Genomic DNA, 24,357 nt, shown 5'->3' on the forward strand with positions numbered 1-24,357 from the left:
CCTTTAAAGTTTGGAGTCTGGATGATAAACCTCATCTGTAAAGATCTAAGATGTTGGGAACTCAATTTTAAATATTGGAAAATTGAAAGACACTCATTGTTTTTAAAGCTCTGCATCACACACCATGGGCATAGCATTTAGCATAGCAATGTTTTGAGTGGCCAATGAATGTCACCTTTTTTCACTTCTCAGCAAAAACCATCCATTTTCTTAGTGAATGATGAAAAGATTAAAATGCACAGAAAATACAGCACATAGTTTCACATGTCTTGAATTATGCAGCTGCATTCCGTTTCTTTAGCTTAAGTACTAGTAATGTAAGTAAATATTATGGTGAGCAATTGGCAGCACAATGATGGTAAGGACCTAGCAACCTCCCACATTTTGGGGGAGTTATAATTTGGTCTTAACATTGACTCCAGGCTTAAACTTGGCATGCATGTTCTTGATCGGGTTGTGTAATTTTTTTTTTAACTTATAAAATATTCAAAATTAGTTTTCTTGTTATTTGGTCAAAGGTGGCCAAAAATAACATAAACTTGGCTGAATGTAGATCCTTTTATGTAAAATCAGTTTTAACTTTAAATATGAAATGTTGCAGACATTTGTGGGTAATGGAGAGACCTGGTCTGATTGGCAGAGTATTAATGTTTGTGCACGTGAACCTGTGCATGGAGTAATAATATGACCAAGTAAGCAAAACATCCATTCAGTGAACCTCTACTCTATTGCAGTGATGGCGAACCTTTTGTGCTCCGCATGTCAGCATTTTGAAAAACCCTAACTTAACTCTGGTGCCATGTCAGATATAAAATTTTTTTTGATATTTGCAACCATAGTAAAACAAAGACATATTTTTTATATTTATTTTATATATTTAAATGCCATTTAACAAAGAAAAATCAACCAAAAAAATGAGTTTGGGTGTCACCTCTGACACGCGTGCCATAGGTTCACCATCACTGGATAATGTTTGAACTGAATTGTGCACCCTCCAAATTCCTAGGTTAAAGTTCTAAAGCCCAGGGGGACTGTATTTGGTGATAAGGTCATTAGGAAGGTAATTACGGTTAAAGGAGGCCACAAGGGTGGGGCCCAAATCTGATAGAACTGGTGTACTTCTGAGAAGTGAGACACCTGAGCTCTCAGCACGTGCACAGAAGAGAGGCCTCATGGGAACACAGATAGAAGCCGGGAGAGAGGCCTTAACAGAAGCCAATACTGATGGCACCTTGGCCTTGGACTTTTCAGCCTTTAGAACTGTGAGAAAATAATTTCTGTTGTTTATGTCACCCAGCCTGTGGTATGTTTTTATGGCAGCTCAAGCAGACTAATACATAATATATAAAAACCTGGAAGAACCTAGGATGATTTAAACTAAATATTTGTATTTCATCTCCTTAAGGTCATTTCCTTTTGTTCCTAAAATTCTTTACTGAAGTTCCTTTGATGGTATCTTGTGTTCTCTCTTTATATAATTTTATAGCATTTGTTCCTAATTAATTCAGTCTGGTGATAGTGTTTTTAAAATAGAATTTGCTATAAGATATTTTCAGACTTGTTTTTCTTCTGAGTGTTCAGTCTGACATTTCTCTTCCTTTGTTTTATAAAAGTTTTAATAAATGTTGTATTAATACCTTTTTTAAAGTTTCAATCATTTTATTCAAACGTAGTGTTGCCTAAAAATGGGTTTTGAAGACTGTCCCTGTCCCACTCCCTGTTTGGGGAGAGCAGGTGATTTCTTTCCTCAGCTCTCCAACTTCCAAACAACCTGATATATGCAGCTCCTATTCTGTTTCTGGTTTTGCCCAGATGCTAACCTAGTTCTATTCTGCTGTCCCGAGGAGTCAACTTCTGCTCTCACTACCTCATTCTCCAATGCTCCATGGTGAAGTAATATATAGGGGGAAAAAAACTTTAACTTTCCAGTACACACTGCTATTAGGACTTTGTTACCCACTGAGAAGGCTTCTGGGAAGAGGAGGATGTTCCTTGGGGGCTAGGTTGATGAGTGCCTCTGGAACATGTTGAGTCTGAAGCATCTATGGGTCATCCAGTCAGAGACCTTCAATAAATACTCTATAGACTGGGGCTATTGGAAGCTGGGAGAGCATGGATAGCATTGGGATCACATCAAGTCTGTAAAGAGAGAAGAGAGTAAATAAGTACCACCAGTGTTTAATAGATAAATTGATGGTGGGAGGCCAAGGGCAGAGAGATAAGAAGTAAACCAAAATTGTGTGTCAGAGAAGCATGTTGTGTGAAAGTTGGAGATTGACAACAATGGGAAATTCAGCACAGAAATCAAGGAAATTACATCCTGAAGAGTGTTGATTTGCTTTTAATAATAAAAAAAAAACACCAAAAACTACAAAATCTTTGCTGACCTTAGCAAAAACAGCTTAGTGGGCAATGGGGACAGAAGTGTAACTAGAGTGAGATGAGGAGGAGAGTGCACATGGATGACCCTCCAGAAAGGCTGCTCAAGAAGAGAAGAGAAATAGAGCAGTCGCTAGAGGAATTTTAAGGTTGATAAAGTTTTATTTACTTCATTTATTTTTCATAGGGACCGAATTGACTATTTGTGAATTAAAAGTGTCAGTAAAGAGAATGATGTTGAAAATACAAGAAATAAAATTTATTTTCTCAGTCAAGAAATTTGTTTTGAACACCCATATGTGTCACATACTGTGCTTCCTATTGGGGAGCCAAGGATGGGTTTAAGAAGCATGGTTGCTTCCCTGTTGAGAAACTAAGATGCACCGAAGGTTCTAAAAGGTAAATGATATTAGAATCCAAGTAGAGCCATTGGCCTCAAAAAGAAGAAGAATCAATTATTTCATAGAAGTGGGATAAAGTGGGCTTGATGAATGCAGACATATTTGTAGATGGAGGGAACAGAATAAGAGTTTGAAGTTCATATTTCAAGATCTTTCTTATTTCTATGACATAGTGTACAAATCATATATCCAAATAAGGATGTTCATAGTAAAGACTTAAAATAATTATTGAAGGAAATGAGAAGAAAAAGCAACTTATTACACAGGATTATCACAGAGCAGAATTGATAATCCAGCTAAATTGGAGGTAGTAGATTTAGGTGTAAATCCACATGGTGGTGTGACTTTCTCCAGTAGCACTCAGTAAAGTGGTAGACCAAATATGGAGAGAGAAAAGGCAGAAGTGTGGATTTATCTTTGGTTATGACAATAATAGCTGCTGTAATTATAATTTAGAAATTTCAATGGTTTAACACAATAAAAGATTATTTCTCTTTCATTTAAAATTCTTCAGAATAAAAGTGGGGATTTATTCATAAAGTTATTTAGGGAGTCAAGGTAGTGAAGACACACCAATTTTCAGCATGCAACTTCCAAGAATACCTTAGGTGTTGTCATCCAACCAGCAGATGGGGGCAGGAGAGAAGGAGAAGGGTCATGCCAGAGGTAAAAGCAGGCCAGATCTAGAAATGGTACACATCATTTCCACTCACTCACAGCCCATTGGTCAAATCTTAGGCATGTGCCCCAACTTAACTGCAAGCCTATATGCTAAGAAGGTGACGAGATATGTAGTTTCTGACATGGGGTCAGGGCGAAGGTTTCAAGAAGTTAGGATGAATTGATGGATACATTGGGTCGACAACAGGTGGATGAAGAGACAGATAGATTAGATAGATTATAGATTATAGATAGATAAAGTGGAGGGAGGGAGGGAGGGAAGGAGGGAGGAAGAAGGAAGGAAGGAAGGAAGGAAGGAAGGAAGGAAGGAAGGAAGGAAGGAAGGAAGGAAGGAAGGAAGGAAGGAAGGAAGGAAGAAATGACTAAAAGAGGAAAAGATAGACTAAGAAGTTGAGAACACAGGCAAAGGAAGATTTAAGTAGTAATAGAAGATGAAGTTAAGCCAGAGGGGAAGCAGAAACTTGAAGTACAAGCAGGTAAGGGACTGGAGATTAAGATTGAAAAGCAGGAGTGAGAAAGCTAGAAATATTGGATATTGTGACCAGAGTTAGGGTACTAGAATTTTGAAGTCCAAAGACAGAGAGAAATCCTGGGAACAAGAGAATCCAGCATGTTACTAAAAGCAGGTTACTGAAAAAAACTTTGAATTTTCAGAGCTGCATGAACCACAGGAAGTAATGGTGGAAAAATAACAGCATTTGCAGGGACAAGTAAAATTGAACCTAGGTGCCAAAGGCCTTGACAAACACACGAGATGAATTAATATGCCACCAAGCATGGAAATGGGTGTCAGGAATAAGCCTCAAAATAGAAGGAGGATTTTTTACTGGAAGATGCAGGAAATAGTCCAGAAAATCAACAAGGAGCTACAAGCCCAGTGAAACATGGGACAAATAAGTAGTCTCTATGAAGATGGTTGCCAGAAAAATCATGTCTGCAGCAAGAGGGCTTACTGTCAGCTAGGACAAGATGTTGCACAAAGCATTCCATGAACAATAAGTGCTACTGTAGAATGTGGTTAGAGAAGGGCTGGAAGACATCTGAAAATGCACCACGGGGCAGGGGGGAAACAGCAAAACAGTGGTGCTCAGGAGAAAAACCGTGGCTATAAAACCTGCAAGTTTTGAGCAGTAGCACAGGAATCAAGATCAAACATGAGAAGGATGATGGTATTACATGGAACATAAATTTGTTCCTGTGCCTCCTGAAGGTCACAGAAGAATGGCATTTGTTGCTTCTTGCCACATAGGCCCTAGAAGATGAAGGCTGTCCCATGTCACACCTGAAGCACAGGATATGGTGTGGCTGAGACCCTCCATTTGCAGGGTACTGCTCTGAGGTAGAGATGGATCCCTTGCCATTTAGAACATCTGACAACCTCAATCCTACTGAATCAGGAAGGAATCTGTAAAGGTTGGGCTTTTCTCATTCACGACTCCAAGCAGAAGCCTTAGCAAAATAAATGTGGTAAGGAAAATGCAAAGGACCAACAAAAAATATCTCAACATGTTCATTTACCACATAATGATATGTTTATAATAAATGAAGTATTAACAGCACTCTAGATACTCAAAGACTATATTGAAAGCAAGAATATTTCCTGCTACTCTGCCAATCCATCCAAGCCAAAGGGATTCAGTGGATAAACATCTGTCACCCCATTTAATTTTGCATAAGTGTGAAAAACTAAAAAGAATATGCTTTTAAATACCACCAACATGGCAGCCTCTTTGACTCTCTTCCCTAAACTCAGGAAACTACCAAAAAACAACTTGCCAACATGCTCCAATAATGATTTTAGGTTTCACAGATGCTGTTAGGGACACAGGCAAATAACAAAGACAATTACTCAATTGCCCATATGATTTATTAGTGATAGTAGGAAAAATGCTGCCTGGGGATCAACAAATAGTACAACCCCTGGCCTTTTAATTCAGTGGTGAACTGAGTAATTTATTTCTACTCTGCTTACTTCAAAGTTGTATTTGAAGTGGCTATATTTTGGTATAATGCGAACTGGTACTTGAGCAGTATAACCCCTCCATTTTTTACAAAGGTCTTGTAGCCTCATAAAATAAGAAGAGCACTAACACTATCCATTTGCACATGGAACCATTTTTATAAAAGCATTTGGAATGATTGATCACTGCCTTCTCCTCAAAAATAGTTTCCTCTCTTGGTATCCAGAACAACATGCTCTCTTTGTTCTTTTTCTGATTAACTCTTCTCTGTCTCTACTAATTTGTTCTTCCTCACCAGCCAAACCACTATATGTTGGAGTGCTGCAGGTCTCATTTGCTGTAAATAACTCTTTTTTAGCTTATTAATTTGCATGGTTTTAAATATCACTATATTTGCAGGACTCACAAATTAGTATTTCCAACCCAGATCTCTCCACTGAACTCCAAAATGCTTATGCAGCTGCCCTCTCCATCTCCATTTGGATTTCTACATGGCATCTCTGATTCCATGTGTCTAAAACACAAACTACACACTCCAACCCTCCAGAAAAGGCCTCCTCCCACCATCTTTTCTAATTGAAAGGCTGTGTCATCCTTCTACATATTCATGCAAGACACTTGAAGTCATCCTTGAGTCTTTTCATCACACCTTATAACCAATCATCAGAAAAGTCTATTTTTTTCTATCTTCAAATACATCCAAAAGAGACACACCTCACCAACTCTGCCATTACCATCCTGGTCCAAATGGCATTATCTCTTGCTTGGCTTATTACAATAGCCTTACCTGCTATCTCTGCTTCTACTCTTATTCCTACTACTCTATTCTTATTCCAACTAGAGAGAGATTCCTTCATGTCAGATTTTTATCATTCCTGCAAACAAAGCCCTCCAATGGTTTCATATCACAAAAGTGGAAGCCAGTCTACATTACTGCCTGTCATCAGTCTGCCCCACCCCCATTTCTTCTCTGTCCTAATTTACCTTGAAATCACGCCACTCCAGCCACCCTGGCCTCTTTGCTATGTCCCAAGCACACCTAGTTTGCTACTCTTAGGTTATTGGCTTGGTTCTACCTCTGTATGGAGTTATCTTTTCCTATCTTTTTTGGCTTGCTACCTTGTTTCCTTCAGTGTTTTGTTTGCATCATCTTCTAAATGAGGTCTTTCTTGATCATCTTTTTTTTAAACTACAATCTCACAATTAGCACCTTCCTACCTCCTTTTCCTGCTTTATATTTTCCAAAGCACTTACATCCATTTATCACATATTTTTGTTTTTTGTTTATTATCTATCTTCCCCAACTAAAACATAAATTTTGTGGAAACAGAAAATTTTGTATGTTTTGATCATTGTATTGGTGACTACTTGGGGCTTAAAGTAATGATAGATACATAGTAGATGCTCAATCAATACCAGCTAATAAATGAATAGAGCATACTTCATTAATATGTAAAAACTGAATATTATATACTTATAAGTGCCAAAATTTATATCTGAAAATATTAAGGAGGTGTTTATTTCTTTGGGTTACATGTACAAAATGAAATAGATCACTCAGTATATATTTTTTAATCTCTAGGAATTTTCCTCAACTTTACTCATCCTACTATTTTTAAATATATATTTTTATTGATTTTCACAGAGGAAAAAGAGAGAGAGAGAGAGAGAGAGAGAGAGAGAGAGAGAGAGAGAGACATCAATGATGAGAGAGAATCATTTATCAGATGCCTCCTGCACACCCCTCACTAGGGATCAAGCCTGCAACTGGGTCAAGTGCCCTGACCGGGAATTGGACTATGACGTCCTGGTTCATAGGTCGACATTCAACCAATGAGTCACACGGGCTGGGCTGCTCATCCTACTTTTGAAATTTTTTCATCTATCTTATTTTTAATCTTTCTTATTCTCCAAGTATTGCTTTTGCATAGCATTATATTCTTGTTTTGTTTTAAGAACACTGAACAGAGTATTAAAGTAATTAAAGTATATATGAGTGAGTAGTGGGAGAATTTTCTAAAATTCTCACATAATTTGAACAAATATTTGTTTCATTTATGCCCATGTGTACATTTATGGGGATTTAAAAAATATCTTTATCTTCATTTTTCTTTCTTATTTTTCAAGATTCCTCAAATGTCTTTTGAACATTAACTGTCTTTTCACATTCAAGAATGAGGCAATAAATAACTTCATTATCTGGGAATGTGTGTGTGGGTGTTGGTGGAATTTTTTGGTGATGAGGTGGCCCTATGCTTAAGACTTCCTATATCCCAAAATGCTGATATCTTTGCTCTGGGTACCAACTCCCACACCAGCTGTCCCCATAAAATCCAGTCAGTCACTTATTTCTGTAGGGAAGAGCCCTCCAATATTTTGCCTACATGGGTTAATGCTCATTGTAAGGTATTCTGTCCACCATGTGAAGTATAAGATTATTGTGACCTTCCATATATAGATCTCTAAAGCTCTTGTTTTTCAACTCACTCCTCATTCCAGTGTTTCATCAGACCTGGCATTCCTGAGTGTTGAGCCTCTTCAGGATTCAGCAAGGCAGATCTACTCCCTTTCCAGGCCCTGGCTTCTTTCAAAACCTTTCCCCCAACTGCTTCCTGTTTGCCAGAAAATTGTTGAAAATTGTCACCCATTGATTGTCATCTCCTGTTATGTTCGCCGTGATATGTTTGAGTATTTACATCTCTTTAACTGAGCCGTCTGAGATGGTAAAGGACACAGGGGTACTAGGTGATCAGTGTGCCACTGTGAACCAAAAATTTTCTCTGCCCTTTTAAACTTCCCTAAAGCGAAGTGCTAGAAAAATAGCTAGGTATATAAAAATAAACATGAGGCTTGCAGAATTATTTTACAGGATAATTTGAAGTATGGATGTATAAGAAAAATTTAAGACTATTTTTAGAGCATTTAGAAAGCTTGTTTAAAACAGATTACTGGGTCACACCACAGACTAATTAAATTAATATTTCTAGAACAGGATACATACACACAAAAATTTGAGGACAAATGAATTAAAAGGATGAGATATGAGTGCTCATCTCGCAGTTTGAGTTCTCTTAACTGAGTTTAAAGGCCACTTCCCGAATACTGTCTCTGTCAGAAAACTCTGTTGCCTGTTAATAATTGAAATGTTTGGGACATGCAAGGTTCAGTAGACAAAAGAACGGTCTCTTCTAATAGTTTTTATGACTTTAAAACCTTTTCTTATGTTTAAATAAAGAAAAGGAATCATGCTCTCACTATTTACTATACAGCCCTGTAGAATAGCAGGTGAGTGCATGTTTTGTCATTCACATGAAACTTGATAAGACCTCAGTTTCTATGAGACCTACTCAGGGTTTACATGAACTCCCTGAGCCAGGCACATGAATAACCTGTGCCAATTTTAGTTTCTCCTCTGCTTTCAATCTCTATACAAACACCAGGGGCTGATTTAATGTCAACATTCTAAGTACCAAATGCATCATCATGGCCATCTGTTCTTACTACCATTTCTCAGGGTGTTGCTGACTTCAACTAATAATGCAAACATCATTTTAAAATTAATCATCAACAGAGCAGTGTGAATTGTTTAAAGTTAAATGAACATCTCTGAAGATGACTAATGGAAAACACCAATGTGGACAGATGTGTTCACTTGGGGAAATGTGTTACATCCCTTCAAACAAATTCCATAATCTACCCCCACAACTTCTGCTTAACAAGTAATCAAGTAAACTATAATCATTTAATTGCATTGTTTTACAAACGCATTGTTTTAACACACTGTTCTCATTCAGCTTTGACAGCTTTTTTATTGTTAAAAATATTAACAATAATAGCTTTAGCTCCAAAGGCATTAAATTTCTGTCACTTACAATAAACCAGCCATCAGATGTATTTTACAATAGTCTTTACCCAAACAGCAGCATGTTAACATAACTTAGCTAGTTCCATACAGGATACCCATGGCCTTTACAAACCTAAGAGACGAACAAATTCTCAGAAGAAGTTCAAGAGTAATTTTATCTTCTTCTTTTGCAGAAATGGCAGTAGCCAGAGAAAGCTAATTTGGATTCACATGTCTAGGAATTATTCTGTTGGGGGTTCCTCGGTATCGAGAGGAACAAATGAGAAATAAATAAATAGCTAAGCACATGTTTGGCCCAACAGGATGATATAACTGACTAAAATATACTCACAGAACCAAGAAAAGGCTACATGTTCCTTTAATGTAAGGAAAGAATTCAGGTCACAACATACAGCTTACTAGATACACCAATCACAATGTGACAGCACTACCAAGTAGAGGGCAGTTTTCCCTGTGTTAAGGCCCCACAAAACATCTATCACCAGGATAATGTCTCTTTGGGGTGAAGATCTACTGAGGCCTTCTAGAAAGTGCATTTAGATTTATTCTAGTGGACTTATACTTTCTATCCCCATCATCTATTCTTGTTCCCACAGACCTAAGTTAACCCTAGCACATTTATGAGTATTTGCCTCAGGACCTTGTCAGTTTCCTAGGAACAATTTTCCAGATAACAGACTTGAGCTTTAAATATTAGTAATCTTCCACTGAGCAATGATCAGATCAATTTAGTCCATTTTAAATTAGTCTTCATCTTCTCTATATCATATATTTTTAAAGTAATGAGTAAAGGTATGGAAGCAACTAAATTAATTTAAGCTATATAATGCAGTCCATAGAGGGAAGGACATGAATCAATTATGTGGTCAAAGGCTTAAAAGAAACTCTAAATCAAGTATTTAAAAAAAGTTATTTAAATTAGTTATTTCTGTAGATACTGCATTGTATACAAGACAGAACTATGTTTCATTTATCATTACTGAATAATATGAAACTCCTTCCTACCTTGAAAAATATAAACTCAATTAAGTATACTGTTAGACCCCTATTATGAGCTGATTATGCCCTCCCCTTAAAAAAAAAATTCATATGTTGAGGTCCTAACCCCACAGTACTTCAGAATGTAACTGTACTTGGAGATAGGACTTTTAAACAGATAATTAAGGTAAAATAAGGTGATATGGGTATCCTTCTAATAAGAGAACATTTGGACACACAAAGTGACAGCAGAGATGCTTGCACACAGTAAGAAGGCCACCGTCTACAAGCCAAGGAGAGAAGTCTTAGAAGAAACTAAACCTGCTGCTCGTTGATCTTGGACTTCTAGTCCCCAGAGCTATGAGAAAATAAACTTCTGTTATTTAAGCCACCCAGTCTGTGGCATTCTGTTTTGGTAGCCCCAGCAAAATAATACAACCCCATTTACTCAACAAATATTACCTGAGCATGATCATGGACAAGGTCATGCGGACTGAGAGAATAGCACGGCCAACACTACAAACACATAGCAGATATATAGATCCACCTTACATATACCTAAAATATGAGGATTAAGTAATAGCATGTGAAGCATAGATCAGTAAATATTATATCAGGAAGAGTCTTGTATGCCAGATTAAGGAGCTAGAACTTATCCAGATAAACCATTGAGATAATTAAATTAGGGAAACATCCTAGTATAATTTGCACTCTAAAAACTGGTGTGAATGGAAATTGCCACGATTGTCATTTATGTCAAGAGAACTAAGTTGGAGCTGGAAGACCATGAAAAAGTTTGTCTTATGCCGCTCCCCCCGCCCCATCACATTTAAGAAATTTTGAACCAGCCTTGAAACTACATCCTGAACTTTACGTTACTCCTCACCATGGCAACCTGACCATCTGCACTCTTTACCTGAAAGGAGGCCGTCCATTTCACCAGCCAGCATCCTTCATTTGCTCGGAAGACCTAAAAGAGGTTGGAACTCTTGGACTTCCATGCTTGCCACTAAAGCACATCCTAGAACTTGCTTAGCTCAGAGCCTCATCACGCAGAACTGGACTGGTCTTTTTTGAAGAGTCATCACACCATGTTAGATAGCCAATAGGAACAGTTTCTTTTGTTACAATATATAGTATTTTGCCTTTATAAGCTCCGACTTTGTCTTCCCTGGGGCACAATTTGGTCTGCTACCTAAATCTGTGCCTCCCAGGTTGCAATCCCTTGCTCAAATAAATGTCCTTTATTCTTTATTGCAGCTAAACTTTTTTTTTTTTTTTAAATTGACATTGGCAAGAGTGTAGAATGTAAAGACTAGGAAAATGGGGAAGGGTATGCACTTGAAGGATAATGTTAAAGCTAAAAGGAGCTTATTAACTGATGTTAATGAAACTGGTCACTAAGCAACATAAGAGAGGGTAAGTGCCTAATTAAAGAAGGAGGTAAGGTTATTCATAGGAAAAAAAATAGCAGATAGCCCTAACCAGTTTGGCTCAATGAATAGAGCATCGGCCTGCAGACTGAAGGGTCCCAGGTTCGATTCTGGTCAAGGGCATTTACCTTGGTTGTGGGCACATACCCAGTAGGGAGTGTGTAGGAGGCAGCTGATTAATGTTTCTCTCTCATTGTTGTTTCAAACTCTCTATCCCTCTCCCTTCCTCTCTTTAAAAAGTCAATAAAATATATTTAAAAAAATAACAGGTAGTGTGGGGGAAGAAACTTTTCTCCACCCTTATGGTTCTTTTGGCTGCTCTAATAATCAAATAGACATGAAATTGACTGGCAAGAGAACATGACTAAATTTAATTACATACATATGTATAGAAACCCCACACACATGAGAGAGTCAGAGACTCCACATACAGGAGAGGTTCGGAAACAGAAAGGGAAACTTATGAGGTACATAAGACATTCTGAGCTAGGGATGAGGTAATGCATGTTAGGTTTTCAAAAGGTAATTGCAGAAAAAGCACATGTTCAGTAATCATTAGTTTACCCTACTTGTCACATACATAGGTAAAATGTTATTTCTTATCATGGGCCAGGCTCCTAATTTAAATTCTTCTAGACAGTTAGAGAGGAACAGAACTTTCTCTTGAGCCCACAGGGTTGCCTGTAGCTCAAAATATTCTTCTGCATAACAATAAGGCACATCTTAGGGTGACTTGTTCTGAACCCCTACAGTAGAATGAATAGAACTTGGTGATTGATTTTATAGAATGAGGTTATGTAAAAGGAGACATTTCTGCACCATGATGCTTAATCCTTTTTCTGGATCACAAAACCCTTTGAAAATATGAAAATACATTGTCATCCATCCCCACAAAACACATGGCCATGGACAATTTCAGAGACCTACAAGGGGTAGGCTGAAACCTTCATTGATCTACATTACACCTTCATCTCTCTCTTTGTCCATTCCCACCTGCTTCCTTATCCCCGCTTCCATAGTACTGTTCCCAAGTTATTCCCTCCCTAATACATGCCCAGCATGCTAATCTCTATCTCAAAGTCTTCCCCTGAGACCTCCAACCTGCAACACAGACATTGAATGGAGTGATGCCATTTAAAACTTCCAGCAGAGTTAAAAAACAAAAGACCTGAACATTTTTAAAGATGCCAACTTAACACCATTCTCACAAACACTCATGTTTGGAATACAATGATGGCTCAGTAATGGCAACTATATTAGTGTAATAAACCTTATTAACTATAACCAAGAACTCATATAATTGAGATGCCCACAAACATGTTTAACAAAATACATCTTCTATTATTGAATCTTTAAACTCTAAGTAGTATAATTTCAAAACCAGCTCAAAATTGGTCCTATCCTGTTTTTAATAAGAATCCGAGTTGCCTTTTAGAGACTACAGTCCGAAACCACAAGTCATGCAGCTGAAGCAGGTGCAAAGGAGAGAACTTTGACCACCAGCTGCACCTGGAACCAAAGTCTTGTCCCTTCCCGGAACCAAAGGACCCAGACATGACAAGTGTCTGCTGTGCAGGAAGATGTGGTGCTGAAGCTCCTTACCATATCTTACCATAAATAGCCAAGTCCCAACGTTCCCCAATCAAAACCTGCACTGCCCTTGCTTCCACATACCATTCTGTCTCCTAACCTCTAATCTTCAATCTTTGCCTTTAAAAATTCTTGATTGAAATCCACCAGGGAGTTCTGGATTTAAGGGGTAACTTCTTGTTCCCCTTGAATGGCACCCTGCAGATAAAATGGTTTTAACTTCTCCATTGCAAACCCTGACGCTCAGTGTTCATCATTGCCGTGTGTCAGGTAGGCAGATCCTCATTCGGTTTGGTTCAGTAACAGTAGCAGAGTAAATGTTTTCTTAACTTTATAAAAATATATGAGTCAAATCCAATATCCTCATTATGCTTAATGATGACACACAGAAAACATTCCCTTTAGAGCAGTGGTTCTCAACGTTGGCTGCACATTAGAATCACCTGGGAATCTTTTTAAAATCCTGATTTCTGGGCCTCATCCTCCGGAACTTCTGTTTCTTTGTTACTAATGTTGTGGCCCCACCCCATAACAAAGAAACAGAATTTCTGGAGGATGAGGCCCAGAAATCAGGATTTTAAAAAGATTCCCAGGTGATTCTAATGTGCAGCCAAGGTTGAGAACCACTGGGAGAGAGGAAGGAAGAAGATCAAGATTCCCAGGATCATCACCATAATTTGATATTGCTCTCAATGTATGAATCAAAATAGGGGTAGATGATGGAAAGAAATGCCATATAAATATTGGAAGGGAAAAGACAAATTTTAAATTGCAAATAGTATAGTTCTTTACCAAGGTGACCAAGAAAAACTGCCTGAAATCTATTTTACATGGGACTAAATCTATCTTACAAAATTAATACACAAAACTACCGTTAAAGCATTATAAAATAAAAAATAATTTCATTTAAAATATCAATTGAAAAGAAAAAAAGACCTAATATAAACCCAATAACCAAAAATACGCATTATTATACCTTATTTATAGAGGAACATAAAAAATATTTAAATAAATTAATAAACAAACCACACTTATGTATAGAATGACTTGCCACATCTATGTTCCTATCATGTATGGAGTGCCATGTAAATTAAAATACCTAGAAGATATGAAATTGGGCATGAGAACTGTACATTTTGATTGAAAAAAATAAGGGGATCATGTGATATTTATTTTTCTCTGACTTATTTCACTTAGCATAATGCTCTCCAGTTCCATCCATGCTGTTGCAAATGGTAAGAACTCCTTCTTCTTTTTTTACCACAGCGTAGTATTCCATTGTGTAGATGTACCACAGTTTTTTAATCCACTCATCTACTGATGGGCACTCACGCTGTTTCCAAATCTTAGCTACGGTGAATTGTGCTGCTATGAACATAGTGGTGCATATATCCTTTCTAATTGGTGTTTCTGGTTTCTTGGGATATATTCCTAGAAGTGGGATAAATATCACATGATCTCACTCATTTATGGAATATAATGAACAACATAAACTGATAAACAAAAACAGATCCAGAGACAGAGAAGCATCGATCAGACCATCAAACCTCAGAGGGAAGGAAGGGGAGGGTGGGGGTAAGGAGGGGAGATCAACCAAAGGACTTATATGCAAGCATCTAGGCCTAACCAATGGACACAGACAACAGGGGGTGAGGGCATGAGTGGGAGGACTGGGGGGTAACGTGGGGATAAGGACACATATGTAATAGCTTAATCAATAAAAAAATTTAAAAATTTTTTAAAAAAGAAAAAATAAGGGGGAAAGTCTACAAATTTCCAAAGAGAACCCATACTAATTAAAATAGCTCATTAATAAATTTAAAAATCAATTAAAAAGACAAATATGAATAGAACAGAGAAAAGTAAAATAAAAACCTAAGTCAGATAAGAATTTATTTTATGACAGAGGTAACATTTCAAATTAGTGGAGAAAAAAAATATTACTCAATAAAATTTTCTTAGAAAACTACATTACCTTTTGGGAAATTATCTACCTTAATGTTTACAAATGAATGAAGCATGGAACACTTACACACACACACACACACACACACACACACACACACACACACACACACATCACTTTACATCAAACTATAAATTTGCAGAAGAAAAATAATGAAATTTATATTGTCAGAGTTGAGATGACCTATGGAAGTTGGACATAAAACAGATAAGTAACAGTAGCCTTCTTACTATTCCTCAGACACAGGAGGCCCACTCCAGCTTCAAAGCCTTGCATTTCCCTAGGCTTTTCCTAGACTTCTCCTACCCAGCCTGCCCCAAGTAGCCTCAAGGTTTTCTCACTTCCTTCATATTTTCATTCAAATGTTATCTTCTTAGTTCTGAAATTGCAAATCCACTCTAATCTCCCTTTTCCCCTATTCCTTTTTGCGGAAGTAATTTTTTTCTTAGCACTTGTCACCATCTAACATATAGTATTTTATTTGTCTTATTTATTATCTAACTTCTCCAACTAACCTGCAAGATTCATGAAAGCAACTACACTTTTTCTGTATTTTTTGCTTGTCAGCACCTACAAAACTACCTGAAGCATGAATGAAGGAAAGAATGAATTTTTTAAAAGATCAATGGAGTAGCCCAGCTGGCATGGCTCATTAGTTGAGCATCAACCTATGAACCAGGAGGTTACAGTTCAATTCCCAGTCAGGACACATGCCCAGATTGCAGGCTTGATCCTCAGTGTGGAGAGTGCAAGAGGCAGCCGATCAATGATTCTCTCTCATCATTGATGTTTCTCTCTCTCTCTTCCTCTCCCTTCCTCTCTGAAATCAATAAATATATATATATTTTTTTAAAAAGGCCCAAGGGGTAAAAAGCCTAGAGAAAAAGGTTGTAATTAAAGTCAGAATGAGGAAAATGACAATAGTTAGACCAAGTTAGACAAGCAGATAAAAATGGCATTAAAATAAAAATCAGAATGTCATCATTAATGACTTTTTGGCAAGAATAGTTTGGGAGACAATTCTCCACAGTTCTCTCATTTCTACATGTTTTACTAGCAGAGATACTAACAGTCCTTTATTCCAGAATGTAATCAAGTGTACCTATATAGTGAACAGACTTTGCAGATATAGTATTTAACTCTGGAGCAAAAGACAGGTTTGCTTACAACTTTGGAAGATCAAGATAGTGACTTTCATCTGAAGAAACACACAGGCATGCTTACTGCCCATTATTGCTGGGGTCGAGCCCCAGCAGGTCCAGGGGTCCCCAAAGGTGTGGACGGAGTCGGCGAAGAAGGAATGACACAGAGGCAGTGTTCAGGTGATCATCATAGCCGGGTTCTCTTGTCAGGATCTCCAGCCAGGTTCTGTAGCCAGTTCTCCAGCCAAGTTCTGTCTAGGATCTCTAGCCAGGTTCGGTCACCAGGTTCTAGTCAGGTTCTCTTGCCATGTTCTATAGTCAGGTTCAGTCCAGGATCTATTGGCATGCTCTCGCCAGCGAAGTTCTTCTGTCTCTAGAGAACGTTCTGTGTAGGTTCTGTGCCTAGGCTCTGTCTCTCTTGGTCCTGTCTTCCAAGCCCTGTCTCCTAAGTTCTGTGTTCTGAGTTCTGTGTTCTAAGTTCTGAGTGTTTCTGTCTTGTTACAACTGTATTTATACCAGTTGATTCAATCCTATCAATCTCTATTACAAAGGTTAGGGCGTTTCTTATCTCCATTCCAGGGAGAAAAGATTATGTAGTTTAAGCATGATTGTTCATAGTTAAAGGGATTAATTACCCTCCTGGAACTTAGTTGAGGGGTTTTATTCCCTCCCTAACTTCAGGGGAAAATCCCTACCTGGGGATTCAACCTTTCTCGGAGAGGTGACTTTGGTTAAAACACAGAGCCAAGAAGGTGAGCAAACATATTAAGAACCGTATGCCATATATGCCAGGTCCCTTGAAACAGCAAGGATGGACCGGCTCCCGGCAAATTCCCCCTTTTTTATTTTTTAAAAGCATTTTTTTTTTCCAGAGAGTTTCTGCTGTTTATTGTCTTGTTACATCCGTATTTATACCAGTTGATTTTAATCCTGTCAATTTCTATTACAAAGGCTAGGGCGTTTCTTATCTCCATTCCAGGGAGTAAAGATTATGTAGCTTAAGCATGATTGTTTGTAGTGATTAACTACCCACCTGGCACTTAGTTAAGGAGTTTCATCCCCTCCCTGACTTCAGGGAAAAATTCCTACCTGGGGAAACAACCTTTCTAGGAGAGGTGACCTTGGTTAAAACACACAGTGCTAAGGGGAGCAAATATATTAAGAACAGTATGCTATATACGCCAGGTCCCTTGAAACATATGCTGTGCAGATGTTTCTTTCCTGCAGTGACTGTGTCAAGCAGCAAGGATGGACCGGCTTCCGGCAAATTCCCCCTTTTTTATTTTTTAAATGCTCACGCATGCAAATCAGTGGCCACCTCTCAGATTGGGCCATTTAAGTCTCGGAAGAAGAGTGGCAAGCAATGATAGTGAGCATAGCTATAAACATAGTGGATGGAGCGCAGAAGGAGCCCCATTCCTGTAGAAGGTTGCCAGCCTCTTCAGTCAAGGGATTTCAGCTGTCCTCAAGTTATTGGTTTGATTGTCTTTGTTGGTCTGGCTAGCAGGCGGCGTCACTGGCGACAGGCTTCCCGAAGCGTCAGCAAGTTGAAGGGCTGCATCAAAGGGTCCATCAGGGCCGTGGTTGATGGTGGTGTCGATGTCCGAGGAGGCGTAAGCTGTTCGCAAGGATGGACCGGCTCCCGGCACATTATTAAAAACAAACAGAGAGAAACCAAGATGGCGGCATAGGTAAACACCGGAAATTGCTGCCTCCCACAACAACTCAAAAATACAACGAAAAGACAAAATGGACATCATCCAGAACTACAGGAAGGCTGACTGAGTGGAAATTCTACAACTAGAAGGAAAGAGAAAAGCACACTGAGACTCAGAGTTGCTGCGGAAGTAAAGTGCAGAGGTACGGAGGCTCAAGCACACGCATGCACACTAAAAGGGGCAGGCACCTGAGGATGCAGCTGTATTTTTGAATTGGGAGGGAGTCACAAGCTCCTGACTGCTCTGAACTCTGGTTCCGGAAAGTCTCTGGGGACCCAGGTCTCATACGGGGAGAAACTGGACTGTCTGGCAGCAGGCAGAACTCGGAACTTGAGGGCGGCTTTCCCTCAGAGGTGCTTGCAGCAATTACTGGGACACTGAGACACGTGGCCCCTTAGGGCAGGGCTGAGGATCAGCCATAGCTGTTTGCTCCACCCTTTGATTCCCTGAGACCCCACCCACCCAGGCTACGGGAGAGGCTTTTGCATATGAATGCCCTGGCCCTTTGCAACCTGAAAATTACCTAACAAATTGCAGCTGGGCCAGACAGACCCAGAACTTCCAAGAGAAAGCCCAAGGCCCCACAGCAGCTTGCATTGCTTCACAGCTGGGCCTCATCTGGGCACTTCCCAACTCCAAAAAAGGAAGGGGAATCTGCAGATCTCTTCGTAGCTCCTGCTGAGTAACCTCAGGCAGAGGCTAAATTAGCACCTCCTTAGATCTAAGAGCCAGTGTACCCAGTGGTCAGAGTGGGACCATCCAGATTACAACTCCTCAGATCCATAAGGGACACACTCAGGGGGCAGACTCAGTGAGCACCAAAGCCCCACTGAAGCAAGTCTTGCCCCAGAAGAGTGTCTTCAGCACAGAAGTTCTCCCACTGCAGATACAGTTGATTCTCACTGCCAATTGGCCTGGAGGTCAATTCCTCCCAGTGATACCTACAACAATCAAGGCATAACTACAACAAGACTGTGCACAAAGCCCATAAGGGGGTGACCAAGAGTACCCACCTCAGGTAACTGGGGAGGCTGAGCCACTGGGCCCTACAGGACACCTAGCACACAAAACCATTCTACCAACACAGGGAAGCATAAAAAATGTGGAGACAAAGAAACAGGTCACAAATGACAGAAATGGAGGAAAGAAAACGACTGGATACAGAGTTCAAAATCACGTTTATAAGGTTTTTCAAGAATTTTATGGAAACCGCCGATAAGTTTAGTGAGACCCTGGAGGATATGAAAAAAGACCAACTAGAAATTAAGCATACACTGAATGAAATAAAGAATAATATACAGAGATCCAATAGCAGACAAGGGAATCCCAAGAATCAAGTCAAAGATTTGAAATACGAAGAAATAAAAACAAACAAACAAAACAAACAAACAAAAAAACTAGAGGCCCAGTGCACGACATTTGTGCACTTGAGGTGGTGGAGATCCCTCAACCCAGCCTGTGCCCTTTTGCAGTTTGGGAGCCCTCGGGGAATCCCCATGGGGAACAGGCCTAAGCAGCAATTGGACATCCTTAGTGCTGCCACGGAGGTGGGAGAGGCTCCCACCATCGCTGCTATGCTCACCAGTTGTGAGCCCTGCTCAGGGCTTCTGGCTGAGCAGCGCTCCCCCTGTGGGAGCACACTGAACACCAGGGGGCAGCTCTGCATTGAGTGTCTACTCCCTGGTGGTCATTCTGCCATTTGGTCGATTTGCATATTACCCTTTTATTATATAGGATTGGGCACTCTGTGCTCTAAATTTTTCTCTTGTGATGCTATCCACTCAGTGTACAGATAACAACAGGGGCCCTCTTTGTGTTCCTGAGAATTAGGGCTTGGGGAACAGGTGTAAAAAATGCTGATATTCTGGTTGCTGCAAGTACTGTGAATAATACATTTTCCTCTGTCTCTGACCCAGGAGTCTTGGTCTCCTGCCAGCATCTATAAAACTATATCAGGCTAATTTATTAGTGTGCAAGTAGGGTAAAATCCAAGACCTTTTTACAATTCTAGATTGAGAGATGCCAAAATAACAGGATTTTGCACAGATACACTAGCATTAGCAATAATAGAGTCATTTATTTCCACTCAATACAATACTAAATTACATCTTAAAACATCATTCAACTTCTTTCACCTAAATGATATTCATAAATGCATAATATTTATGTAGGGAAGTCCACAACAGTCATTTACCTGGCTTTCATAATAGCTACAAGCAATAGACTTGTTCTGGCTAGGCATATGATCTCAGCAGAAGAATGAGAGATATGTAAAGCAGAATTTACCAAATTACCTGAAATACAAAACATAGCTATTCCAGCTAACTCATAAAATCATGAGCAAAAACAAATTAATGCTTATTTTTGTATGCCACTGAAGTTTTTATATTGTTGTGTAGCAATAGTTGACTGATACAAGACCCAGAATATCATCACTCTCCATGTAATAAAAGATTATTTCTCCCTTGTGCAATATTCTTGAGGGAGGCAATATAGGGCTAGTGTGGTGGCCCGGCTACACAATATTACTCAAGGACAAAAGCTCCTGCTATCTCATTGTTCTACCCTCCCCCTTAAACCATTCTTATAATTCCAAAATAGCTCACTATCTCACTCGTGTTCTAAAAAATGGAATAGAGAAAGGGTGATCAATGAAACATACTTTCCTTTCAAATACAGCCCAGATTTTGTACCCACCTGGCCTCCTTATATCCCATTGGCCAGATATTAGTCATGTGGCCACACCTAACTGAAAGGAAGGTAAGAAAAGTTCCTTATATAGCAAAAAATCAGTAGCTATATCTCTCTTAAAGAAGGAGAGAATAAAAACTTGAATACAACTAGCATTAGCCATTCGTTCATATGGCAACCCTAATACTCACGAGAACCTCTAAGATAGTTTGATCACCTCCACAAGGGAAAAAATTCCAAAGCCCTATTGGACACTGTACCCAGCTAAAAGTCTCTCCCTTCTGGATGTACGACGCATTCCATTAAGCATGAATGTGGAGCCTCATGGTTTGGCACCCTATACACTAAACATATGTTTATGCGTCCCCAACACTCTGAATAATCAAGGCGTGTGAAGAAGGTGAGTATAGCAAACTAAACTGACCCTACTGAGCAAGGAGGATTGGGAAGCATACAACAGTCACTGGATCATGGCAACAATCAAATCCTACTAGTAGAAGTTACAAATATTCCCTGATCCAACAATAAGGTAACTCCTTTTGGTTGGTCTCATTGGAAGCCCTTGATTCAGCTTTTTGGAAAGAAATATGGATTTTCCTCCAAAGCCCTTAATTCTACCCCCTGAAAGGTGTTTTACTATCTTTTGTCCTCGCTTGCAATGAATCAGGTAGGTATTACAGGGACTGCTCTTCTGAGACTGCAATGTTTTTGCTGGTCTGGATTTGGCAGCCCAGGAATTTCCTAGGAGGTTAAATAATTACAGGCTTTTCCAGGCTATGTTGTTGTTCTTTACCCATACAATTCCCTCAAAACCTTAGCAAGCTTCCAGGCAATTTGTTTTGGATTAACTCCATATGTAAGTAACTATAGCCAAAGATCTAATCTAGATGTAGTCTTTAAGACTGAAGATGCTTGTCTTTTCCTTATTACCTCGTGTGGCTTGCTTACCCCCTCTCTGGATGGAAGGTACATCCAGGCTATCTGAATCATTTTGTTTGGGTGGAAAATCAATACCCTTAATTTGATTTTGCCTCTGGTCTGGCTCCCAATTTTGGCAGGGCATTGAGCTTATCTCCTACTAAGGCAGTGGCTTTGAAGCTACCAATTATAATTGCTTTGGTTTGGAGTACAAAATGAGTTGACTTTTTCAAACCTTAAAGGCCTCAAATTATAGGACTCTCGGTGAAATTATTTTGCTAACCTGACACAAAGAGCCCCTCTGAACCAAACTGTATTCCTTTCCGCCTCTGCTTGCAGACTGGCTAACTCTAGCCTGAGTTCATCTCTGTCAAAGGGTTTTGTTGGGAGAGCATGAAGCAGCCAACACACATCATCTTTCCTATGATTTCCCCTAATGTCATCTAGGGTCTCAGTTACTGTGTGGCCTGCCGTCTAAAATAAAGCAAGCAGCAATTGTACCAATGCTTTGGCTCCGCATATCAGAGTTCCATCAGCTTTAACCTCCAATATCTATGCCTCTGCTTCCTGCCTCCTGCTTCCCAACTGCTAAACATATGCCACATATGTAGGTCATGCCACTTTTCGCACCCCATTCCTGGTATCAAATTCTATTTTAATTAGCATGTTGGTTTGGAATGTGTAACAGAGACTCAAATGTAATACATAAAGGAATCAGAGGTTTAGTCCTTTCACATCAAAGCCTGGAGGTCCAGGGCACCCAGGCCCTTTCTATCATTAGCCCTGTCATCTGTCAGATATTGCTCTTATCCACATGGTGCAACATAACTTATCACCACACTTTTCAAAGCAGCCGGATGGGGAAAGGTGGCAGAGGGGCATCCCTTCCTCTCTTTAAGAAAGGTCTGGAAGCTGCACACATCACCTTTCCTATGTGGGAACGTGGGAAATGTAGTCTTTACATTGTAGGCACATGTCCTGCTACAAAACAAGAGTCCTTGCATTATAGGAGAACAGGAAGAGCATGGTGATCAGGGAACAAAATTAGTGCTCACTACAAACTCAAAACAAGTGGCATCATTTATTTGGATCTAAGGTATTGGGGGTCTTGTGAACCAATATTTATAACAATAAAAATGAAGTTGACTAGACATTATTTTAAGAACAGCTGGTGGTCTAATAATATTTACAGAGTATTTTTACAAGGTATAACATCCAAAATATAAATTTTGATATAAATAGATATAAATTTACAGTTTACTTTTTACATAATAGGCATTTGAGAGGTAGCTGTTGATGAAAAAATAAACTGGCCAATTAACAAATACTTATTGAGAACTTGCTGAGGCCATAATAACTGTGTTAGACACCAAAGAGATGTTTTTAAAAAAGTATGACATATGTTCCCATAATAGAAGAATTTGGCAGCATTTTACTTGATGATACTGGTGAAAGTGTTAAATACATCTAATAAAAGTATAAAATAATTTCAAATAATACAATAATAATAATGTATAAATATAATAATCAAGACATTTTTTAAAATGTTCAATGATTGTCTAGAAAATAATGCTTTTCTAAATTTAAAAAATGTTCTTAAAATAACTTTAAAATTTCAAATAAAATACAACACTTAGATATCCTCTTTTTAACTTGCTCTGAAGAGTGACAGTTATTCGAAGGGCAAATGAATTAATTCGTACTTTTTAAAAGTATTCCAATAGTTTATTAGAAAGAATGTAGGCATTTAAAAAAATCCCCATGGTCATGAACATAAACTGAGGTTTTCAACCCTGGTACAAGCTGGATTAAAGGAAGAAGAAGAAGAAGGAGGAGGAGGAGGAGGAGGAGGAGGAGGAGGAGGAGGAGGAGGAGGAGGAGGAGGAAGAGGGAGAGGGAGAGGAAGAGGAGGAGGAGGAAGAGGGAGAGGAGGAGGAGGAGGAAGGAGAGGAGGAGGAAGAGAGAGAGGAGGAGGAGGAGGAGGAGGAGGAAGAGGGAGAGAAGAAGGAAGGGGAGGAAGAGGGAGAGGAGGAGGAGGAGGAAGAGGGAGAGGAGGAGAAGGAGGAGGAGGAGGAAGAGGGAGAGGAGGAGGAGGAGGAGGAAGAGGGAGAGGAGGAGCAGGAGAGGAGGAGGAGGAAGAGAGAGAGGAGGAGGAGGAGGAGGAAGAGGGAGAGGAGGAGGAGGAGGAAGAGGGAGAGGAGGAGGAGGAGGTGGAAGAGGGAGAGGAGGAGGAGGAGGAGGAGGAAGAGGGAGAGGAGGAGGAAGAGGGAGAGGAGGAGAGGAGGAGGAGGAGGAGGAGGAGGAAGAGGGAGAGGAGGAGAGGAGGAGAGGAGGAGGAGGAGAAATACAAAATCCAATAGTGTATTAACATTTTTCATTTTTTCATTCATTTGCCATACTGACAGTGCCAATACAAATTTGGCCTAAACATACAGACTCTCAAGCAACAATGTACAGCCTTTCTTTGTTCTCCATGCTAAGAGAAATAAAAGTTTAAGGGTCAAACAATACCAAATGTACAGGCTTTAAAAGCCATCCTAGAGCATTTACTAGTTTTAGCTAAGACGCATTTGGGACACTGACAAGTGATCATTTATGTACAATAACGTGAAGTAAATTTTTTGAAAAATAAAA

The 24,357-nt window shown here is 39.3% G+C and overlaps 1 protein-coding gene across 1 annotated transcript in view; it reads right to left on the bottom strand.

Moving 5' to 3' along the window:
* Positions 1-24,357, bottom strand: part of CFAP299 (cilia and flagella associated protein 299) — a 554,285-nt gene that overhangs the window by 468,955 nt on the left and 60,973 nt on the right. The window lies entirely within an intron of this gene.

This window comes from Myotis daubentonii, chromosome 1 (assembly GCF_963259705.1).
Source record: "Myotis daubentonii chromosome 1, mMyoDau2.1, whole genome shotgun sequence".
Taxonomy (NCBI): Eukaryota; Metazoa; Chordata; class Mammalia; order Chiroptera; family Vespertilionidae; genus Myotis; species Myotis daubentonii.